This window comes from Akebia trifoliata, chromosome 1 (assembly GCF_017979445.1).
Source record: "Akebia trifoliata isolate Shusen 1 chromosome 1, ASM1797944v1, whole genome shotgun sequence".
Taxonomy (NCBI): Eukaryota; Viridiplantae; Streptophyta; class Magnoliopsida; order Ranunculales; family Lardizabalaceae; genus Akebia; species Akebia trifoliata.
In genome coordinates, this window is record NC_141375.1 from 18,163,515 (window position 1) to 18,174,718 (window position 11,204).

The following is an 11,204-nucleotide window of genomic DNA, read 5'->3' on the forward strand; positions in this document are numbered from 1 at the left end:
GAGATTAGAAAAGTCAATTTTAGACACAGCACCCTCAAATGAATTTCTAGAGAGACTCAAAGAAATTAGTTTTGAAAGGCATCCAATACTCTCCGGAATAGAATTAAAAAATTAATTATCACTACGAATAAGGTATTGTAGATTTTTAAACTGGCCTAATAGTTGATCAGGCAATGGACCTGAAAGTTTGTTGTTAGCCAGATCTAAAAACTCCAAATTACTTGGAAAAAATCCGGATAACTTTCCATTTAATTTGTTTCGTCCCAAGCTTAATGTCTGCAAATTACAAAGATGTTTGATGGTTCTTGGTATCTCGCCTTCAAAATTACAAGAAAATAGGTAGAGTTCCTTAATTGAGGTGAGGTTATCTATAGCATCCAAGATTGTACCTTGAAGATCATTGTAGCTAAGATCGAGGAATACAAGATCACTAAGACTAAATAACCACTTTGGCATTGAAGGACCGAAAAAGTTTTCTAAAAGATCAAGGACAGCAAGAGAAGTAAAATTCACATATGGAAGAGAAGGAATGCCATAGATGAGATTACAGGAGCAACGGTGTAACTCTGATAAAGAAGGAAGCATATTAGTTACCTGCAGCCAATGATCAGATGCCTTGGTGAGGTTTACATCACTCATATCGAGGTATCGTAGAGAAGAAAGATATGAAAGCCATTCAAGATTCTCAACATCTAATTCAGAATTACGTCCCAAATCAAGGTAACACAAACTTGATAGATTTCCATGTTGATAGGGAACTGTGCCACAAAAACAGGCTCCAGAGAGGTTTAGATATATCAGATTTTGGATCAATCTGAGGAAAGCTGGAATGGGAATTCCTCCAAAATCATTGAGGCTCAAGTCCAAGTAATTCAGATGTTTCAACTCCAACAGAGAAGGACTTATCTCATCGTAACATGTGAGGTGTAGGCCAACAACACAATGGGTGGTATAGTGGCATTGTACACCTTTCCATGTTTTACTGACAATCTTCACCAGAAGACCAAGACGAGAGCAGATTTGAAGGATCTTCGAGAGATTGTTTGAAGCTAAGCAGTGCTTGTCTCTCTCTTTGTTTGCAAAGCACATCTGAAACTGAATTTGAACAGAAACTGAAATTGATGGTGTTGACAATGGAGAGAAGCCCAAGCAGAAGAACAAGTATGGATTTCTCTATCATGAATAATTAAATATTTAGTAGTAATTAGAAAAGAGAATGTATATGAGATTTTCATGAATTTGATTCTGTTATTGCTCCTCCATCAGTTTAGTCACTATACCCACCTAAAACAGATCTAATTTGTGAGCCTTAATCACAATATTCACAAGGAAAATGCTGGAGTGACTTTGAATTTTGTGAACAACTATAGATACTTTTCTTCGAGATACAAGTGGAAAGCATCACTGGTTCTGTGTGGACCTCCACATCAGCACAGTGTGAAACGGAGTAAATTTCAAAGTCACTCCAGCACGACTCTATTCACAATGTAAGTGTATGATTTCCATACTCAATACAACGGATTTGGGGCCAGTTGGAATTATGTGTGATCACATAAGTTCCTTTTCCACAAGTCCGCATAATGTAATCGTTCCCGTACTATCTAGAAAGGCTACGATTTTCATGTGCGTAACTTTGAATTTTTCGTGGGAATATGTAGAAGAAAGTTAGGCCTTCAACAATTATTGCGGTTCTTTTGCTGGCAAAAAAAAAAAAAAACAAACGTGATTTTCATGTATATGATTGCACGTTTTTTCACACTCAAAGAAAAAAAAAAAATCTCAAAACCTCCTCTCCAATAAGAAAATAATTTCCCAACTTGCAAATGTTTATTTTTTATTTTTATGGTGGGGGTGTCCGAACTTTCATCTGACTAGGAGGACCAGAAGTGTTAGGGCTGGAGCCAAGGCATATGGGTCCTTCCTAGGCACGTGCAACGTCTGCACATCACACGCACCAAGTAAGTGAGAGTGCACCCCCTGCATGTGGCCCCAAGGAAATACTACTCATATTGGGTATCGAATTCACAACCTACGGACTCTCACCGCTTATTAGTAAATCTTACTTACTAAGATTTCATTTCTTACTAAGGGTCATTGAACGCAAACACAACCCTCTAAATATATTTCAATGAAAAAATCAGATTAAAGGTATTGAAAATGATTCAAGGTATTGAAAATGAACTGCTATTGAACTCCTAAATATGAAACTAAAATTCAATGGTGAAAAACAATTATTTTTCAATATTCTTAGAATTTTGTCTTGTACATCATTGTGACATCAAATCATGTTTTGAATGCAACAAGTTGATGCCGTTAGAAAACTTTTCTTATAAATGTTGACCCTAACCAAATTTTAAAGATGTCAATTATTCTTAGAGATGAAATTGCTAATCTCATTTTTGTTTTGTTAGACTAGTAAAAAATTAGTTTTTTTTAACTTAGCACCAAACATCTATTTTCAGTATTAAGTACTTTTGGTTGATCAAGTACTTTTTTAATTAACATTACCAAACAAACTTATGTTGTTCAAAAGCAATATCATAAAAGTCATTCTCACCTTAGTGTTTTTACAAAAATTACTTAAAAGTTACAAAAGTTGTACCAAACCTTAAGTTTTTTTTTTTTTACGTTTTTAAAGTAATTTTTTAGATTTAACCCAAACAATAGTTTTAACTTTTCAATTTATTAAAAAAAAAAGAAAAAAGTTATGCTTATCCAAATGGGTACTTGAGTGCAGTTTCGAGAGGAAAACAACTGAAACTAGGCCCGAACATAAAAAAAACCTTCAGTACATATCCATATTAAGTAATTCAATTTTCTCTGGCCAAAGCCCCCCTGATTTGCTCTAATGGAGAATGGAAAAAAATAGAGAATAAGTCAGGTATATGTTGGATTCATGTTTATTAGAAAATCGGTTTAATTATGGTGTCTTTTCCTATTTGATTGGGAGTATAAAACACATTGGGCTCCTAACCAAGCTGTTTTTTACAATGCGAGCGGACCAATGTATTTAGAGTCCAACCAAAATATGCCGCATAGACACTGTATGATACTATAGAGGATGGGGATATCATTCTGAATCGCGACTCGAAAGAAAAATGGCAGATGTTGTTAGATGCAACTAGTCCCAAATATATATATTCAAATCATTTATTAAAATTAAATTAAAAATACTAAAAATTAAAGAGTCGTGGTGGAGTAATATTGTGGGGGACATTTCTGATGTGAATGTGTGTCATAACCATAGATACTTTTCATCGAGATACGTGTGAGATCTATGGTTATGGCACACACCACATTAGAAATGTCCCCCATGACGTCCCCCGCAATGTTAATTCAGCATTATTCAAAATTAAATTAATACTGATTCCCAGAATATTTCAAACTCTATACATGAATATTGAAAAATCAAATGAGGACCAAAATTCTACAATTTTTGAAATTTACTTGTGATCCTCACCTTCAATTCCATTTCAAATGCACAACAGCCGTAAACTATGCTAAGCCAGCCAGGGTGGAAAATATATTCGTTATCAACTGTCTAGAAAACATATTTTCTTAGGAAATTCATTTTCCCATCCATTGTCCATGCATAATCAAACTGACTCGTTGCAGAATTCTGTCCATTGCTTATTCAAGAAGTGATGAGTAGTTTTAATTAATTAATTTATTTATTTTTAATATTTTATTGCTAGAATTTGAATTACACCTGAGGTTTCCCCCCTAATTTAATTAGATGGCCCTCAAAGAAATCTATTTCGAAAGATATAACAGAACAAAGTTGTAAAATTTGCAAATACAATTGAAGCATAAATGGTAGGTTCTCAAGAAATCTACCTGAATTATTTATCGGCTACTAAAACAGAGTGCAAACCTTGTCCTTCACATCCTTGATAAGTCAAAAATAAGCAACTCTCCAAGTCTTCTTGAATACCAAAACACCAAACACACCCCAAAAGCCCACCACGACTCCCCAATGCCATGCTTAAATAAAAGCTTTCCATTTCAATCCCAAGGTCATCTTTACCGTCTTGTACACCATCACCATCATTAGAATCTTTAAATGCTTCACCTCGTTTGTAGTATTCCATGAGTGGAAGTCCATAAAGTCCTTGGTTCCCGACATAGCTTAACTTACTGAAGCTTTGGAGCTAAGTGCTCGTAGGAATTTTTCCTGACAAGTTGTTGTATGACAAATTCAAGTGCTCGAAAAAATTTAAATTGGCCATGCTCTGGGGAATGATTCCTGACAGTTTGTTTACTGAGAAATCAAGGGATTCCAGTGAACCCTTGCCATGTTAGTAAGGAAATTTCCTAATCCCATCATCTTATGGCATTTAAAAACATGATTCGATGCCATATGGTTGCACATAACAGAATTCTAAGAACTTTGAAGAAAAAAAATCTTATTTTACACCATGAATGTTAATTTTAAATTTGGAAGGTCGGTAGTAGTCTGTTTTCAACACCACTGCTCAGCCCTAAAAGATCAATTTTTTAGTTAGGTTTTTTTTTAATCAAAGTTTTTCCATGAAATCTAGAGTGTTGTGGTGTTGGAATACCAATGTAGTGATTCACGCGGACCCAACAACCTCTGGTAAGATTTGAAACCTTACTAGGTAGTCATGCTAACCTACACTATCATCTTTATGTTTTAATTGTATTTCTATTTAAACATAAACTTAGTTTATATTAAAAAAAATGTTACTGTGGTTGCCTGGCATTGGATGGTTGTATACCACTAGCTTAGTTGAAAGGGCAATTAAAAAAGCATCCTGACAAATTGATAAGAGCATCCCACACCATAGCAGAATTGTTTTGTCTTATATGAGTTAAAAGTTTTGGAATAAGCAGATTTTTGGTGAGAATGATCTCAGATTTTTAGTGAGAATGATCTCCAAACCATAGAAATCATCCTCACCAAAAATCAGCTCTTTCTGAAATTTTTAACACATATAAGACAAAAAAAATTGGCTATGGTGGGTTGCCCTTAATAATTTGTGGGCTACTTTTATAATTACCCTTGTTGAAAAGAATCATTATTTCATTTTATGTTTCAAATTCTTTTAAATGCACTAGGAGATGTTTCAATTATTCAGTTTCTTTTAGATGTTCTTATTTACTATAATTAACATTTTTTCAATGAGGGTATTTCAATAAATTTAAAAGGCATTGATTCACGGATGAATTTAGTGTGAGGTATTTCATAGTGTGAGGGTCTTTTGACAAGTACTTATTCACCTAAACGTCATCTTTTGTTGGTCCCTCATTAATGACAATGGTCAAAGGATCTATGTCATCAACCTGAAAATGTGTGTGTGTGTGTGGGGGGGGGGGGGGGGGGATGTAGGGGGGTATGTCAAAATCACCCAAAATGTATTGAACGCACCGAATATCTGCTTGGAAAGTCTTCCAGATTGATAGAAGGATTTTTCGAACAAATCTAAAAAAAGATTAATTTTGCTTAAAGTGCAAATCATTGATGTTTTATGTTGCTAGTTGCACACTCAATGTCACGATAACCAGAATTGGCCTGGTACTCAAGAGAATTTATATACACACACACACGAAGCCAACAATTTTTTCTATATAGCTTAAAAGTTTCGGATTGAGCTGATGTCTTGTGAGAATGATCTCTATGATGAGGAGATCATCCTCACAAAACAATAGCCCAATCTGAACCTGTCTAGCCCCATCAAAAGTGATTTAGAATGTGGACCGTCAAATTTTTATCGATAATTTGTAAATCACTTTTGATGGATTTAGAAGTTTCAGATTGTGCTGATTGTTTGTTGAGGATGATCTCTATGGCGAGGAGATCATTCTTACAAAAAATCAGCTCAATCTGAAACTGTTTAGCTACATAGAACAAATTGGCTCCCTAAGGTATATATTATATATATATATAATATATATATATATATATTATATATATATATATATATATATATATATATATATATATATATAGGGAAATGTTCAGCAACAAACATTTTGACAAACATTTTGGCAAAACATTTTTCAAAATATGGGTTAGAGGTTTTGGAATGGGCTGATTTTTGGTGAGGATGATCTCTACGGTGAGGAGATCATCATCACCAAAAATCAGCCCATTCCAAAACCTCTTACCCATCAAAAATGGCTTACAAAAAATGGACGGTCCACGATTTCCCAACTTGTAAACATGGGGTTAGAAGTTTTGGAATGGGCTGATTTTTGATGAGGATGATCTCCTCACCATAGAGATCATGCTCATCAAAAATCAGCCCATTCCAAAACCTCTAACCCATGTTTTGAAAAATGTTTTGCCAAAATGTTTTGCCAAAATGTTTGTTGCTGAAAGGGACCCATATATATATATATATATATATATATATATATATATATATATGGTCAGGATCCGTAGATACAAAGCTACTCATAAAGCTACAATGTTTTTGTCTTATATGGGCAAAAAGGTTTGGAATGGGGCGATTTTTTGGCTCCCTAAGGTTCCTAACCCATTCAATTGATGCATATATCACTAAGAATCTTACCACAAATCATATACTTATAATGAAACAAAGCCATCACATTGTAAAGATGAAAGAGTAATCATTTAAATATTTTGAATGGTAATAATTAGTAGACACAAGATGACAATAACAAAAACATGATGGTAAGCTATCTTACCCTATTTTAGAGGCATTCTTTCTCACAAGAATTTTACATAGTTTTAGAATTTTTTTCGTTATAAAATTGTCCATTATTGGACCAAGAAGTGATGAATAGCTTTAGAATTTATTATTAAAAAAAAAAAATTTGTTTTATTACAAGAGTTCGAAGTGCACTTGGGAATTTTTTTTCCTTTAATTTGAGGACACTAAAAGATAGTTATTTTCAAACCAATAACAATATTCAAAAGAAATTACAGAATAGAGACATAAAAGTTACAAATACAAGCAAAGTATAAAAAGGTTCTCTAGAAATATACCAAAATTAGTTATCTACTATAAAAACAGAGTACATATTTTGTCCTTCACATCCTCGATAACTCGAAAATAAGTGACTCTCCAAGTCTTCTTGAATACCAAAACACCAAAAACACCCCAAAAGCCCACCACGGTTTCCAGTGCCATGCTTAAATAAAAGTTTTCCATTTCAATCCCAATGTCATCTTTGCCATCTTGTACACCATCACCATCATTAGAATTTTGAGGTGCTTCACCTCGTTTGTAGTACTCTGATAAGGTCCCAATAATGTGATTTTGGGACCATAAATTCACCAATTCTATCACATTTTAAATGTTAGTCCATTTAAATAATTACAAATTTAATTATTTCTCCAAATTAAGAGAGCTAATGAGATTTTATTACTAATTACAGATGAATAAAGTGCACGTGAAAGTTATCAAATCACGAAACAAAGTCGATTACAATGTACGAGCAAAAATGGAGCACCCAACAAAATCTCGAAGAATTTCGCTGTCACGTCACCGTGCCGCGATAAGACCCTAATGCTCTGTGGTGATCTCGAGGAATTTTGCCTCGAGATTTGTACAGGATGTTCCAAATACTTCGGTAGTTGTAACTGAATGGTTCTTTCAAAGCGAATCATCCGAAAAGTTGACCTAATAACTTAATTACGAATCAAAGAAGGGGCCCCTCTTGGGTCCTTCTTGGTCTATCTCTTGATATTCAATTTTCTCATTTTCTCTGTAATTCTCTGTAGTTTTCTTTGTTCTTTGAGAGAACTCTTGATTGTAGTGAGAACATTAAGAGTGATTTTATCCATTAGTTCTTATTGTAACTATTTTGGAGAACTATTCAAGAATGAATCAAGTTGCATCTCTATTTTACATCATCTTCTTCATCTATCATTTTCTTTATTTTCTTATTGCTGCAACTATGAACTCTGCAATGAGTGGCTAGACTCTCCTTAGAAAGGTCAAGAATGCCAGAGCAAATTCATCCCTCTAATGTAGTTTTAATTTCTTACTTTGCTTACATGTTAATTATTCTGAAAACTCTCCTCTGATTAAGGTAATCTAACATATATTTCTGATTCAACTTTGATAGCCATTACTTAGATAAGTTCAAGAACGGCTATGCTCTGTGAAGAATCGGAATATAAGTTAGGCTATCTCAATCAGATTAATATTTTCATGAATAACTTTTGGTTACCATTGATGATTAAACTGCTCCACCTTCCGATCCATGAGCAATGGCTTGCTACATGGATTGAGTTATTTCCAGAATTAATTTACATTATGGATGATTTGCAAAGGCTGAATTGACCTCTCTAAGCCTCCTTTCTTATATTTTCAATCTCTATTTTCTGTTTTGATTTCAAATTACAAGTTGATTTCCATTTTAGTTTTTGCTATAACTCTGTTTTGGTTTTTAATCCAAATGAACATTTGAATCCCAACTGTCCCTGTGGAACGAATTCGACTTACCCATAGTCCATATTTTAATCTCTGCAATTTACACAACAAGTTTTACATACAATCATACTCCGTTAGTGGAGGTCCATAAAGTCCTTGGTTCCCAAAATAGCTTAACTTACTGAAGCTTTGGAGCTGAGTGCTCATGGAAATTTTCTTGAAAAGTTGTTGTATGACAAATTCAAGTGCTCCAAAAAATTTAAATTTACCATGCTTTGGGGAATGACTCTTGATAGTTTGTTTACTGAGAAATCAAAGGATTCTAGTGAATCCATGATGCCTATTTTCACAAGGATTTTCCCTATAAGACAATTCTCAAACAAGTTCAAGGATATCAACCCCAACAGATTTGTTTGCTCTTCAGGAATCTCTCCAGACAAACTATTGCTTGAAAGGTCCATGGCTGCTACAAGTCTAAGAGTGTTGCTATATTCAAGCATCATTCCTTTCATCATCAATAATGCTTTCTCAACATGTTGATGTCTATATGCGGGGTAAGAAATTGGTACACTTGAGTTTTGCTTGGTGGCCATAGCACTTAGATTGTTTAAACATCAAGGAATGGTTCCCGATAGATTATTATTCGCAAGGTCCAATATTTGAAGAGAAATGAGATAACAGAGTTCTAGAGAAATACCACCACTGAACTTATTTGAACGAAGGCCAAGTACCAAAAGATTTGGTAAGATTTTCCCCATCCATCTTGGTATGACTCCAAAGAATCCATTTTTGTTGAGGTCAATAATCAACTGTGTACAATTGTTTAAGAACAAAGGCAATTCTCCAAAGAGATTATTATTGCTCGAGTGCAATGATTGGAGATAAAGTAGAGAGCCCATGGAGCTTGGAACATTTCCTCTTAAATTGTTGGTGCCCAAATTTATGAATGACAGATGATTCCAATATATCCAACAATCAAGAATCTCTCCAGATAGATGATTTTCCGAGAGATCAAGAATTTCCAAATGATTGTTGTTGTTCCTCGAATTGCATAAGAAGTTAGATATAGGCACGAAAAGTAAATTGTTAGAAAGATCCAGTTCATATATGTTTGGAGAGAGTCGGGGTAGTAGACCCTCAAAGGAGTTGGATTGCAAGTAGACTAAGATAAAATCCCAAAAATCAAACTTCAAAAACTTGGGCAATTCCCCCTTGATGTGGTTGTGGGAGAGATTTAGAAAGGAAATTTGGAAAGACATATTCCAAAACCATGTGGGAATAATATCTGAAATTCCCAAGTTAGATAAGTCTAGTTCCTGAAGATTCTTTTGTGAACGAAGCCATGCTGGAAATTGGTGGGTTGTTAATTTGACAGAACTCAACCATAAAAAGTTGAGTTGAAAAGGAGGAATCCAATCAGAGCTCACATTTAAGTCCAATGAGGTTGAATCCATTTCTAGTTCTTCTAATCTGGTGAGATTAGAAAAGTAAATTTCAGACACAACACCCTCAAATGAATTTCTATTGAGGCTCAAAGAAATTAGTTTTGAAAGGCATCCAATACTCTCCGGAATAAGACCAGAAAATAAATTATTCCTAAGAATGAGGTATTGTAGATTTTTAAACTGGCCTAATAGTTGATCAGGCAATGGACCTAAAAGTTTGTTGTTGGCCAGATATAAAAACTCCAAATTACTTGGTAAAAATCTAGGTATCTTTCCATTTAATTTGTTTTCTCCTGATCTTAATTTTCGCAAATTGCAAAGATGTTCAATCGTTCTTGGTATCTTGCCTTCAAAGTTACAAGAATCTAGGTAGAGTTCCTTAATTGAGGTGAAGTTACCTATAGCATCCGAGATTGTACCTTGAAGATCATTATAGCTAAGATCGAGGAATACAAGACTGCTAAAGTTATAGAACCAATTAGGTATATCTGTGGACTTAAAATTGTTATTAGAAAGGCTAAGAGATTTAATTTTGGTCAAGTTTTGAAGAGCCTCAGGTAATGGACCTAGAAACCCATTGAAACCAATATCGAGAGATGCAAGACCACTGAGACTAAATAACTATTTTGGTATCGAAGGACCAAAATTGTTTTCAAAAAGATCAAGGACAACAAGAGAAGTAAAATTCACATATGGAAGAGAAGGAATGTCATTGATGAGATTACAGGAGCTAAGGTGGGACTCTGATAAAGAAGTGAGCATATTAATTACCTGCAGCCAATGATCAAATGCCTTGGTGAGGTTTACTTCACTCATATCGAGGTACCGCAGAGAAGAAAGACGAGAAAGCCATTCAAGATTCTCAGCATCTAATACTGGATAGTAATAGTTTTTACTCAAATCAAGAAAACACAAACTTGATAGATTTTCAAGTTGATGGGGAACTTTGCCTCTGAAACCAGCTTCTGAGAGGTTTAGATATATCAAATTCTAACCCTATAAAAAATGGTTTACAAAAAATGGACGGTCCACGATTTTTCAACTTGTAAACATGGGGCTAAAAATTTCGGAATGAGCTGATTTTTAGTGAGGATGATCTCCTCACCATAGAGATCATCCTCATAAAAAATCAGCCCATTCCAAAACTTCTAGCCCCATGTTTACAAGTTGAAAAATCGTGGACCGTCCATTTTTTGTAAACCATTTTTGATATGGTTAGAAGTTTTGGAATGGGTTGATTTTTGGTGATGATGATCTCCTCACCGTAGAGATCATCCTCACCAAAAATCAGCCAATTCCAAAATTTCTAACCCATGTTTTGAAAAATGTTTTGTCAAAATGTTTGGTGCTGAACGTTTCCCATATATATATATATATATATATAAGGTATCGT